Here is a 12,477-nt window from a genome sequence, read left to right on the forward strand (position 1 = left end):
TCACCATCCTGGCAGCCGTAATGAGTTGTCCTTTCACCACACCCCTTTTCTGATGGTAAGGATGGCAACTGGAGAAGTGCAAAAATGCATTAGAATATGTGGATTTCCTAAAAATCTTGGAAGTAAAACTATTTTTCTTAATATTCTTTGTTAGTTCCACATCCAAGAATGAAATCCGTTCTGTTTGGAATTCCCATGTGAATTTCAAAAAATTGGTGTATTTAGTAATTTGTTCAACAAAGGTAGTGGCAGAGGCGATATCTCCTCTCCACAAAATGAATATATCATCCAAGTAGCGGGTGTACCATGCGGTCCTCTCCTGAAAGATGGTGTCAACAAACAAATAATGCTTTTCCCAAAAAGCCATAACAGCATTAGCAAAAGTTGCTCCACAGGGGGACCCCATGGCTACACCCGTTTTCTGGAGGTAAAATTGTTTGTTGAACAAAAAGTAATTATTACTAAGGACTAGTTCCAATAAGTATATGATTAAATCAATACTTTGTCCTTCTACCTGTTTTTCTAAAAGGAAGTCTCTCACCCATTCATATCCAAGTTCTTGTGGAATATATGTATAAAGGTCGCAAACATCAATTGTAAAAAAATTAAGGGCCTCGTCAAAAGGGAAGTTATTAATCTTTGCAAAAAATCCCATGAGTCTTTGCAAATCTGCACCTCATTTTTCAAGGCCTCCTTAAGTTTACAATCAACAAATTTGGCACACCCATATGTGATAGATTGTCTCCCATCAATGATGGGATGGAAGGGTGGTTTTTGCAAATTTTTGTGTATTTTTGGTAACCCAAAAAGGGTCGGGGTAATTGGATAAATGATTTCCAAATAATTCAAAAGGTCCAAATCAATACGGCCTTCAACAAACAAATCTTTGATGAACCCAGTGATCCTACGGTAAGCTCCATTCATCTCATAAAGAGACACTTGCATGTAAGCTTCACTGTCAAGTAATGACTCCATGTTCAATACATAATCTCCCCTGTTCATGAAGACCAACCCTTTATCTGGTTTCATAATATGAATGTTTGCAAATTTCAACCCCTGTAATGCATCTTTCTCAGTTTGGGTAAAGTTATTGTAAAAAATGTTACTAGGACAATATGTACCCATAAGTGACCTAAAAGCATTTTCACATATTTTTTCAAAAAGAGCAATAGTGGGGTGCAACACAGGGTTAAAGATGCTGGCGACTCTAAAATCTTTCGTGAGACTCGAATTACTACCTAAAAGAACATTTAAATTCAGTTTCTTTGTAAAAGTTTTCAAGTCAATCAATGTTCTTTCCAAATTACTCCTAAAAGTGGGAACAAAAGAAAGCCCTCTAGCTAAAATCTCTATGAGTGCAGAATCAGGAACAAAAGAGGAATAATTATAAATTTTGAAATCATTAGAACTATTACAAAGAATACATAAATTATTTTGTTCAATTTCTTTAGAAACAATAAAATTAAAGTCACTTGGAGAGATTATCTCCTCTTCCTGTTCTGTTTCTTCCTCTTCCACTGACTTTGATACTGGACTTGATTCCGTTGCCCCCCCAGTGTTCGCATTTCTGCGGGTTTGAAAACCCTGTTTCTGTTCTTGAATATTAAGAAAAATAGTTTTACTTCCAAGACTTTTAGGAAAATCACATATTCTAATGCATTTTTGCACTTCTCCAGTTGCCATCCTTACCACCAGAAAAGGGGTGTGGTGAAAGGACAACTCGTTAGGGCTGCCAGGATGGTGACTTTGGAGGATGACTTTTTTCAAGAATGTATGTTTTTAAAAGATATGTTCATGAAACGTGGGTACCCACCTAGAATGGTGGGTGAACTTATTGAAGAGGTGAAGAATAAAAGGGCAAGTAGTTTATTTAAACCAATTTTACAGTTAAAAGAGAATGAAACAGCTATTGAATCTAGAGTGGACTTGTCAGATGATTTGACCACCTCTTTTGATTGCCCACTTTTACATGACTTTAATAATGTAAAGAGCTTTGAGAAAGAGGGTTCATTTGCATCTAGTTTTATTACCACATTTTCTTTGGATGCTCCATCCTTAAAAACTATTATTTTCAAAAATTGGTGTTATTTATCAGAAGATCAATCAATTAGTAAACACATTAATGAACATCCTCAAGTGGTTTTCCGTAAGGGATGTAATTTGAAAGCACTTTTGGAAAATAATAATTCCAATGTGCACCACCCACATAAAGGGATGTTCAAACGTGAAAATTGTCATTGGTGCAAGTATTTAAAAGTGAGTAACTCATTTACAGTAAAAGGAAAAAAGTTTTACATCAATGGGAAGTTTAATTGTAACACAAGGGGGGTTGTCTATCTTAGTTTGTGCTCTAAATGCCAGGCTTTTTATATAGGGAAAACTGATAGACCACTGAAAAACAGAATTTATGAACACTACTATGCAATTAACAAAGGGAACACTACCAATGCCCTAGCTAGGCACATTTTATCATTCCCTGAGCACGAATTTTTATTCATGGCTATTGAAAAAGTATCTGAGAATGAAAGAGGGAGACCGACTAGCCTAAAACTTGAAGAAAAGGAAGTTTTATGGCAGTTGAAATTAAATGCTTTGGTCCCACCAGGTTTAAATGATGTAATCTCTATCAGGAGCACTTTAAAACTTAAAGCTTTATTAAGATAAAAAATATACTGAATTTCACGAGAAAATAATTTAACATAGTATCTATGAATAGATTTATGTAGTTTACACTTTACATTTTATGTTCTTTTACTTTAAACTGAGGTAAGATTGTTTCAGGAAATGATGTTTCAGGAAATAATGTTTCAGGAAATGAAGTTTCAGGAAATGATGTCATGTTTTTTTAAAGTATTTAAGGGTTGATTTTTTGTTTGTGAATTGTCTGAAGAAGTTTACATATTTTTAGTAAACAAAAGCGCTAACATACAGTTTTTGTTTCCTAGCGTGGTGCTTTTTCCATGTTTTATTTTTTATTAGTTTGTTGAATTATTTAGTTTGTTTTCTTTCACTGCATTATGATGTCAATCATTTTGTGATACCACTGAAATAACAAAACCTGTGCAGAAATAATAAAGTATTATGGTGTCTAAGTCCTCTGTGACAACACGTTGCAACAGCTAAACCCTGTGCAGGACTAATACTGTTTTATGATGTTTAAATTACTTTGCAGCAACCTTTGAAACAACAAAGCCTTGAGTAGAATTAGTACATATTATGATGCAAGTCACTTTGCAATAGCGTTGTGTAACAATTTCCAGAAACATCAAAGTTCTGTGCAGAACTATTTCTGTATTTACACCTTGCCATTACACACCTTCACGGTGTACCCCCTTCTCAATAACAACAGTGCAGATCATTCCCAGAGTTAATCTATGGGTACCCTTCCAGTCATCCAGGTTACATTTGAAGGATGCTAGTGTGTTACTTGAAATCTATCCCAGAGATGGACTAGGCATTGCATACCAAATCTGCCTCCGCTGCACATCGTTTATTTATATGCTGGTGAAGATTAAGTCCCTACTTCTAGCATTAGTGGGACTATTTGACTTATGAAGATACAGCTGATCAAGGCAGATGAAGTCCATCATGGCATGGAACGCAAGACAAAGATCAACCCTGAAAAGTCTTTAAGAAAAAGGATAAAGGGATAGCACTTCAAGTTTTTCCTGGTTGTTGTTGTTGTTGTTGTAGCCCAGGGAAATTAGGCCAGAAATATTCTTGGTCAGGGACCTTTGAATCTATAACAACAAAGTCCTGTGCAGGACTACTACTACATTATGGTGGGTATCACTCTGTGACAACACTCTGTAATAAAACAGCCCTGTACAAAACTAGCTCTGCATTATGATGTCAATCATTTTGTGGCAGCCCCTGAAACAGCAAAGCCCTGTACATGGGTGACTCGAGAACCATAGCTGGCTTATCTAATGCTAAGTGCTGGTTCTAAGTCTGGTGCCCTACCCCCTGAGTTCTTTAGCTGAAGATTTAAAAAAATGTCCACTCCCTTGTCTGGCATGCCACACCAGGACCTATTCCCCAACAATAATCGCTCAACATTTCAAGTGAAGAGCCAAAATAAAAAAAAAAAATCCACCCAGATCCACGCACCCCTCCAGCCCTTCACTGAAGAGGAAAAAAAATGGACCAAATCATTCAGTATGATACTACAAACCAGAAACCAGCCCCTCTCCCCTCCCTCAGCTCTTCAGATGGAGAGAAAAATTAAAAAAAAGGGCTTCTTCACTTTAGCAAGCTGATACTTTTGTAGCAAATCGCTTCCTACAGATTACTACAAATGAAGCAGTGAAGGCTAAACTACATTTATTTCTGAACTAGCATTCAGAAATGTTGGCATAGAAATAATGTAAGATATACACTTTCCAATCATGCCCTATAACACCTTGTGCCCTGGGCAGCTGCCCCCTTCACCCCACCCTTGGTGCACTTCTGAGTAGCTCATAGTACTGACTGTTGAGCTGCTGCCCCCAGTTAGGAAAAAAAAAACAAAAAAAAAAAAAGAGAACCGTTAAGTTAAAACAGTGCATCATTATAATGTCTTAGTCAGTTTGTGACAATATGCTGTAACAATAAATCTCTGTGCAGAACTATCACCATGTTATAATGTTGGTCACCTTGTGACAGCATTCAGTAACAACAAGGCTGTATGCAGAACCACTATGATTTATATTAGCTACTTTGTGGCAAAACTGTGACTCAGAGACTCTTATACTGTATTATGTATTTATGTATTTATTTATTTATTTCTAGTTTGATGACTGGGGAAGTCCACTGGGTCAAGCATTGCCCATTTTCAGTGATGGTCTGGAGAGAAAAACTGCAAAGACAGTTAACAGAATATAAAAGTACAGTACGGAATATAAACTAATGTCTTTTGGCTTTTTCTGGTTAGGGGTCACCACAGCAGAAATCCAGTCCACTAATGATTGGCAGTGGATTTTTACAGTGCCAAGGTGCCAGCCTGACACCCAGCCTTCAAAAAAGGTACACCCATACCTACCTACATGTCTTTAAACATCACTCAACCACAGGGAGGATATGCAGGCTCCACACAGAAGGCACTCCAGCCGAGAATCAAACCAAAGAACCTCTTGCTGTGAGATGACAGTGCTAACTGCTGCACCACCGCGGCCTCAAGTACAGCATGGAATATACAGTATACAAAAGCATAAATATACAATTTAAAATACAAAGACAAAATCAGGGAGTATACATTTAAAAGGGTCTATATTACAACACCGAAGTTTCAGAACTTCGAATATTCTAATATCGAACCCTATTCAATGAAAGCTGAAAACATCGAACATACAGAAGAGCAAATTTTTTCCTGGGGAAAAAATTTGCTGTTCCAAAACACATTCATGCAACATGAGCACACCAAACAAACAGCAATCCACACACATACACCTAAAATCTTGCACCTAACCCTACACTAAACTATACATACAGCACTAACTATCCACTTACCTTAATCCAAACCCTAACCCTAATGTCTGTCACAATCTCACACTCACCTCACCCGCGCCCTAACCCTAACTCACCTACCCAGCCCTAATCCTCATGTCCACACAATCGCACACTTACCTGATCTGCTCCCTAACCCTAACTCATCTAACCTGTCCTAACCCTCACATCCACACAATTGCCCACATACCTAACCCGCACCCTAACCCTAACTAACCTAACCTGCACTCAGTTGCACACTTACCTGAACCCGACCCGTAACTTTCCACCACAATGCTGAAAATACCGAAGCAACAGAAACGGACAAACAAATTCTTTCCCTAGGAAAAGATTCAGTTTTCTGTTGCTTCGATATTTTCAGTGTTCGCTGAATACAGGTCGATATTAGAACATTCGAAGTTTTGAAACTTCAATGTTCTAATATAGACCCAGTTTAAAAACACAAATGTTAAAATATAGAATATAATTAAAAGTACAAGTCATAAAGTGTTTATACAAATTTAGTGTTTAATCTAACAATAATGTTAGTGATCAGGGGTGATAGTAGATGAGATTGAAGGGAAGTTTGAAAGAGAAAACAGTGTAACTTAGGAGATAAGGGAGCAGGAACAGTCCCAGTTTGAGGTAAGAATGGAGGAGAGACTTGAAATTAGAGTGGTTGTCAATACAGTGGAGGGAGGGGGGAGAGAATTCCATAGTTTAGCAAAGCAGTGATAGAAGTGATTGGGCAGGAGGGCATAGGGGTTTATGGATTTTAAGGAGGTTTTGGTTTTTAGATGTAAGAGTACGACTGGGGAGGTAAAGGGTTAAGATAGATGAAAGAGAGGGGCAGATTGAGGGTTGGAATATGAGTTTTTGAGCAGTGGTGAGTTGTATGAATTTCAGGTATTTAGGAAGCTCAAGCCAGTTTAGAGAGCGGAGGGAATGGCAGTGATGGGTGGAGTATTTGGACCCTGTAGCAAATTTACAGACTTTGTTATAGCAGGCTTCCAGTTTGTTTTTGTAGGCTAAGCTGGAGATGAATAAGTTGAGGGGCATGATACATAAGAGAAGGGAGCAGGTAGGAGGATGGTATAGTATGTCTGGTAGAAGCAGTTAGACAGCGATTTTGTCTATACAGCAGACCTAGTATTTGGTGTTTTTTTATATTATTTTGTATGCATATATTGAATTTTAAATGTTCATCAGTGGTTACTCCAAGTAGTTTGGTATGAGGTACTGGTGGAGATTTTGTGTCAATCTGTAACAACAATCTGAAATAACAAAGCCCTTTGCAGAACCAGTAAAGCAATTGGATGTCTAATTTATGCATATATGGAATAAAACTTTGGAGTCATTTAAGGACCCGGTTATAAGGGTAGATCCAGATCTGAGTTTTTCTGAACATAACAACCAATTAATTAATGATAGTTATAAAGCTACATGATGCATAAAAAAGTTATAGAGTCTAGGAAATTAGAAATGATGAAATTGTTGTAAATTACATTTAAAGCCCAAACTGGAGTATGAAAATAATAATATGGATACCTTATAAGAAAACTAGCATGAGTAAATTATGAAGAATGCAGAATAATACCAGTGGCATCCATGGCTATGAAGGTTTAGGTTGTTATGAAAGTTTCAAATATTTCGACCTCAAAATGAGGTAGAGAAGACTAAAGGTGGTGGAGTTTCTATTTTCATTAAAGACAAGCACACCTCCAGACTGGTTTGCCAGCTTGATGTACTGCAACTTCTCCAGGTGCAATTGACAATTGGCAAGATACCTATCCAAGTTATAGCCAGCTATACACCCCAACTATGACTCAGGACACTCACTTGCCCTACCTGGACCTACTTGAGTCCATCAAGGTACCCACTAACACCCTGATCCTTGGTGACTTCAACTACCCCACCATAAACTGGGTGAACTATTCCTGCTCTAATGCACTCACCCAACGATTCCTTGACATCATCAGTTCTAATGCACTAGACCAGCTTGTCTCATCTGCCACAAGGGGAGATGGCATTCTAGACTAAGTTCTCACCAACACAGGGGACTACTGTACCACCCCCATAATAAGTTCTTCCTGGTGAGATCAGACCATCGGTCTGCCTCATTCAAAGTGTCTATCCTGTCCAACCCCCCCCCCCCCAGCCATAACCAGGCTAAAAAGCTTCTCAAAAACAGACTACAACCTTCTAAGGGAGCATATCAGTAGCTTCACACCACCGTCCCCCCTCAGAGGATGCAGCCGAATATGCTGAATAGTATGCCAGTGCAGTATACAAGCACCTGTACAACTGCATTGACTCAGCCATAGCCAACAGCACTAAAACCTGCTCCTCAAGGAAACACAAGCCTATGTGGTGGACATCCTCTATCAACAGACTTTACAACAAAAGGAAGAAATCATTGTCCAAGGGTAAAAACTTCTTCCTTAGCCTCAACAAGCAAATTAGATCACTAATGAAAACCTCCAAAGCCAGTTATAAATCAAAACTAGCCTCCAAAACAAAGGCTAACCACAAAGCCTTTTTTAGTTACATCAGAAACCTCTATTGCAAAGCCCAGGTTTGTTCCAAATTAGTTCTTAACAGTACCACTTACATTGATCCTGTTGACTTAGCCAACCTGCTAGCAGATTGGTTCAGTGCAAACTTCACCCCCTTGTCTCTCCCAAAGGCCCATACAACATCCCCAATACTTGTCTGCACCTCACATCTTCATAGATCAAGTGTTAAAGGCCCTCTCCAAGGCAAAGAACACAGATTCCATGGGACCTGGTTGTATCCCAGGCTGTATTCTGCAACATCTCCAGCAAGAACTAGCCTTGCCGTTGAGCACCCTATTCAACCATTGCCTAAGTACAGGCTTCAGTCCAGCAGAGTGGAGAACTGCCATTGTCATCCCTTTGCACAAAGGTGGGGCCACTCCTGACCCTGGAAACTATTGCCCCATTAGCTTGACAAGTCTGATCTGTAAGGCCGTGGAGTGTATTATTATGGACCTCATAAACAAGGACATAGGCAATCTCCAACCACTTGACCCCACCCAGTTCAGATTCGTCAAGTGCAGATCTTGCCTGTTGAACCTGGTTGACTTTTCTGAGACTGTCATCAAGGCGCTGGATGAGGGAATGGCAGTACACACAGCTTACCTTGACATGCCCAAAGCCTTTGACACAACCCCCCACTCAGAAATCATCAAAAGGCTAACAGAACTTGGTGTAAATCCCTATCTCATCAGGTGGGTGGCCAACTGGCTCACTTATAGGACCCACAAGGCCAAAATAGGTGCCACTACCTCCAATAGCAGACCTGTCACTAGTGGCATCCCCCAGGGATCTAATTCTCAGAGGTCCAGGAAATGATAAAAGGCCTGTGGCTGACCAAATTTGCAGATGACTGTAAGTTGGGTGCTATCATTGACTCCCCAAATGATGTGAACATACTTCAAGAAGGTCTCACAGCAACAAATGACTGGTGTCAAAGTCATGGCCTTGAGTTAAATGCAAAAAAAGTCTTATCATACCATTCTGCAAAAACACAGCCACTACTGATTACCACGTTAGTGGCAACCCCCTAAGCACACAAACTGTGGTGAGAGACCTGGATATACAAGTTGACAACAATCTCACATTTGACCATCATGTAGCTGCAGTGGTCAGAAAAGCCTTTTACTTGGTTTATCTCATAAGTAAAGGGATTGCATCCAGAAAAAAGGAGGTTATTACCTCTCTGTACACCTCGCTCATTAGGCTGATAACTGAGTACAATGCCCTATTTGGTATGTACCTCTCCAAGCACCTGCACCAACTGGAAAGGCAACAGAAATACCTCATAAAGAGTATCCATGGCCTCCAACACCTGTCCTATGTGGACAGGCTGAAATCACTATCACTGTACTCTGTATCATACAGATTGCTCAGAGGTGATCTGTGTCTCACCTACAAGGCAATCTTAGTCCATGCTCTACTAGAAGTGCTCCATATCTGTAAATCTAACTTTTTGCGTAGTACCCAATAAAAAGGCTTAAATTTAATATGTGACATTAACAAAACCTGCTGGAGAGACAGGTTTGTGTCCCAGAGGCTGTCCTGTTTCTGGAATAGACTCCCCATACACGTCAAACAAAGTAAGTTACTGATGCTCTTCAAGTGCAAACTTGAGGAGTGGATGGGAAACCACAAATTTGTCCCAAGGGTTCCACCTGTGTCCCTCACTGACAGGGGTGACAGGTGCTGATTGAGGTTTCTTTTTTGGGAATAAACTCTTGGCTAAGCTTATAAGGGCCCCAGAGTCATTAGCCTAGTAATTTCCTATGATCCTAAAATATCTGAACTTGCACAGTATCTCATACAGACCTTATTCGGGTATGCAGGCCATCTAAAGACAATTACCTTTGGGAATACTTGGGGTTATCAAAGAGTAGCAGAGAATAATCAGACACCCTATATATCAGCTTATAAATGAATTAATGGGATTCCTATGGAGAGATGATGATGAAATCAGTATGAAAATGAGAAAGTTTTTGCTAGATCTAAATTTATCATCAAGTCTTGGTGAGTACCTTCATGTAGTGAACCCTGTTTTCACAAAATCTCACCAAGAAGGCATTCATATGTAGTCTGTATTTTTATATAGCATATATCATGGAGAAGTAGGTTAAAGAAATGAAAAGACATCTGAGTGCACACATTCCAGAATAAAAAAGTTCCCAATCCTGGTACGCGCACTGGTGTCAGGACTGGAAAAATGGCAGTGTAAGGATCCTCAAGACTCATAAATATTTCTGTGATGGAGATAGGACAGGCTCAGGAGGAGGATGGTCTTCTTGTTGTAGAAGAAAGTAGTAGCCCACAAAAACTGACAGGCTCAAAAAGAGACATAAAGATGAAAGACTGGTCTACCGAAGATGCGGAAGAAATTATGTAGTTATTATTGTGCAAGAAGCCCAGACTTTCCAGATAGAAGGTATTCAAAAAAGATTAAGAGAGACATTAAAAGGAAGAATGCTTGCACAAAAAAAAACTGTAAAAAGCTTCAAATGCAAATTTGCATTTATTAATACAACAGATCCATGAAAAACATTAGATAGATGAAGAAACATTGGACTGCCTATGAAAAGAAGAAGCAAACGAAATGCAAAAATATAAAGAACAAAGCCCAGAGATTTTTGAAAGGTATATAAAAGAAATATGTACATGGGAAAGAAAAATAGATCTGAAATGGTACAATATTTATGAAGAGGAGAAAGCCAAACTGATCAGTCCAAAAAGAGCTCCAAAGATATTTAAAGAAAAATACATGCAAAGGCATCCAGATATGGAAAATTTCACAATACAAAAAAAATAAGAAAACAAACGAGGAATGTAGAACAGATGATTAGTAAGGTAGAAGTTAAACAAACTGAAACTGAAATTCTGGAATACCTGCAAAGTGAAGGATTTAGTGTAGAAAATCCAACACGGGTAATGTCACAGCATGATGAAACAATGAGTCCCCAATTTATGGAGACATGTCAGCTGGAGACATCAGAAGAAAAAATATTGGCATGGGAAAGGAAAATGGGCGGCGCAGTGGTGCAGCGGTTAACATTATCACCTCACAGCAAGAGGTTCACCGGTTCGATTCTCGTCTGGGGTGCCTTCTGTGTGGAGTTTGCATGTTCTCCCTGTGTTCGCGTGGGTTTCCTCCGGGTACTCCGGTTTCCTCCCACATTCCAAAGACATGCATTTGGAGCATTTCTCCCCGGGCCTCCGCTGAAAACAGGCTATGTGGAACCTAGTCGGACTTTCCCGGTCAACAAATGATAAATAAATATATGCTGCAATATTTATGCAAAGGAGAAAGCAAAACTAATCAATACAAAAAAAGCAGCACCAAAGGTATTTGAAGAGAAATACAGGCAAACACAGTCAGATGTGGAAAAGTTCACAATGTAAAAATAAGAAAACAAAAGGGGGAGTAGAAAAGAGGATTAGTAATGGAACAATTAAAGAAACAGAAACTGAAGTTATGTATTACCTGTGAAGTGAAGGATTTAGTGTAGAAAATCCAACACAGGTAATGTCACAGTATGATAGAACGAGTCCCTAAACTAAGAGCAAGCAGTTGGAACAGGAGGCATCACATGACCTGCTACATGATGACACTATGGAGCCTTCTGTAGGAAAAATGCACAAAAATTAATTTGGAACTGCACAGCAAGGGAAGGAGGAAGAAACCGTGGCAACTTTGATGCAAGCAATGTTGTGGAGTGATAGCCCAATGAGTTCCCATATGAAGGAGCAGCAGATGGCACAGAATGTAACTGAAGAGAATTTTCATAGGAAGATGTTCTGAAACTTTCTACAGAATGCCTGCAAGAAACTGAGAGGAATCAATGTGCTCTCAGTTTAGAAGAAAATGATCTAAGGGAAGAGTTTTTGATTTAATAGACATGGATAGACATATTAAAATTGATGAAAGAAATACATTAGAGAAATAAATAAGACCCAAAATGTTAAAAGACTGATAAAACAGATGAATACAGTAACCAAGACTATTAAAAGAAGTTTATGTGATATATAACAGAAGCAGATAGGGTATATTACTGTGCAACTAAATAAAAAACAGATAAAGTCTTACCACAAAAACATAGAACAATAAAGAAAAAGAAGGGAAGAAATAAAATGCCATTATGGAAGCATTGAATAGAGGAAAACTATAAAGCAGTTACGATGAGAAGTCTTACTGTTAGAAAAAATATAGAAGAGGGAATAGATCAACAAAAATACTTGGAAAAATAGACATGCCCTGGGATTCATGAAGCCGGTATTTCCATGCAGGAACAGTGTAGCCATTCCTGCATGGAATATGGCCACCGAGCGATCCAGCAAACAGCTAATCTGACGTGCACGAGCGTGCCTATACTATTCCTGCATGGATACAGCTGCAGAATGCTAATTACCCTATTTGCTGGTGAAAACCATGCAAATGAGGTGAATTAGTGATTCACCAAGTAGCCAG

At 39.0% G+C, this 12,477-nt stretch overlaps 1 long non-coding RNA gene across 1 annotated transcript in view; it reads left to right on the forward strand.

The window, feature by feature from the left end:
• Window positions 1-12,477, forward strand: part of LOC122812167 — a 647,623-nt gene that overhangs the window by 290,479 nt on the left and 344,667 nt on the right. The window lies entirely within an intron of this gene.

The sequence above is a fragment of the Protopterus annectens genome, chromosome 9.part0 (assembly GCF_019279795.1).
Source record: "Protopterus annectens isolate FY-2018-M chromosome 9.part0, PAN1.0, whole genome shotgun sequence".
NCBI lineage: Eukaryota > Metazoa > Chordata > Ceratodontiformes > Protopteridae > Protopterus > Protopterus annectens.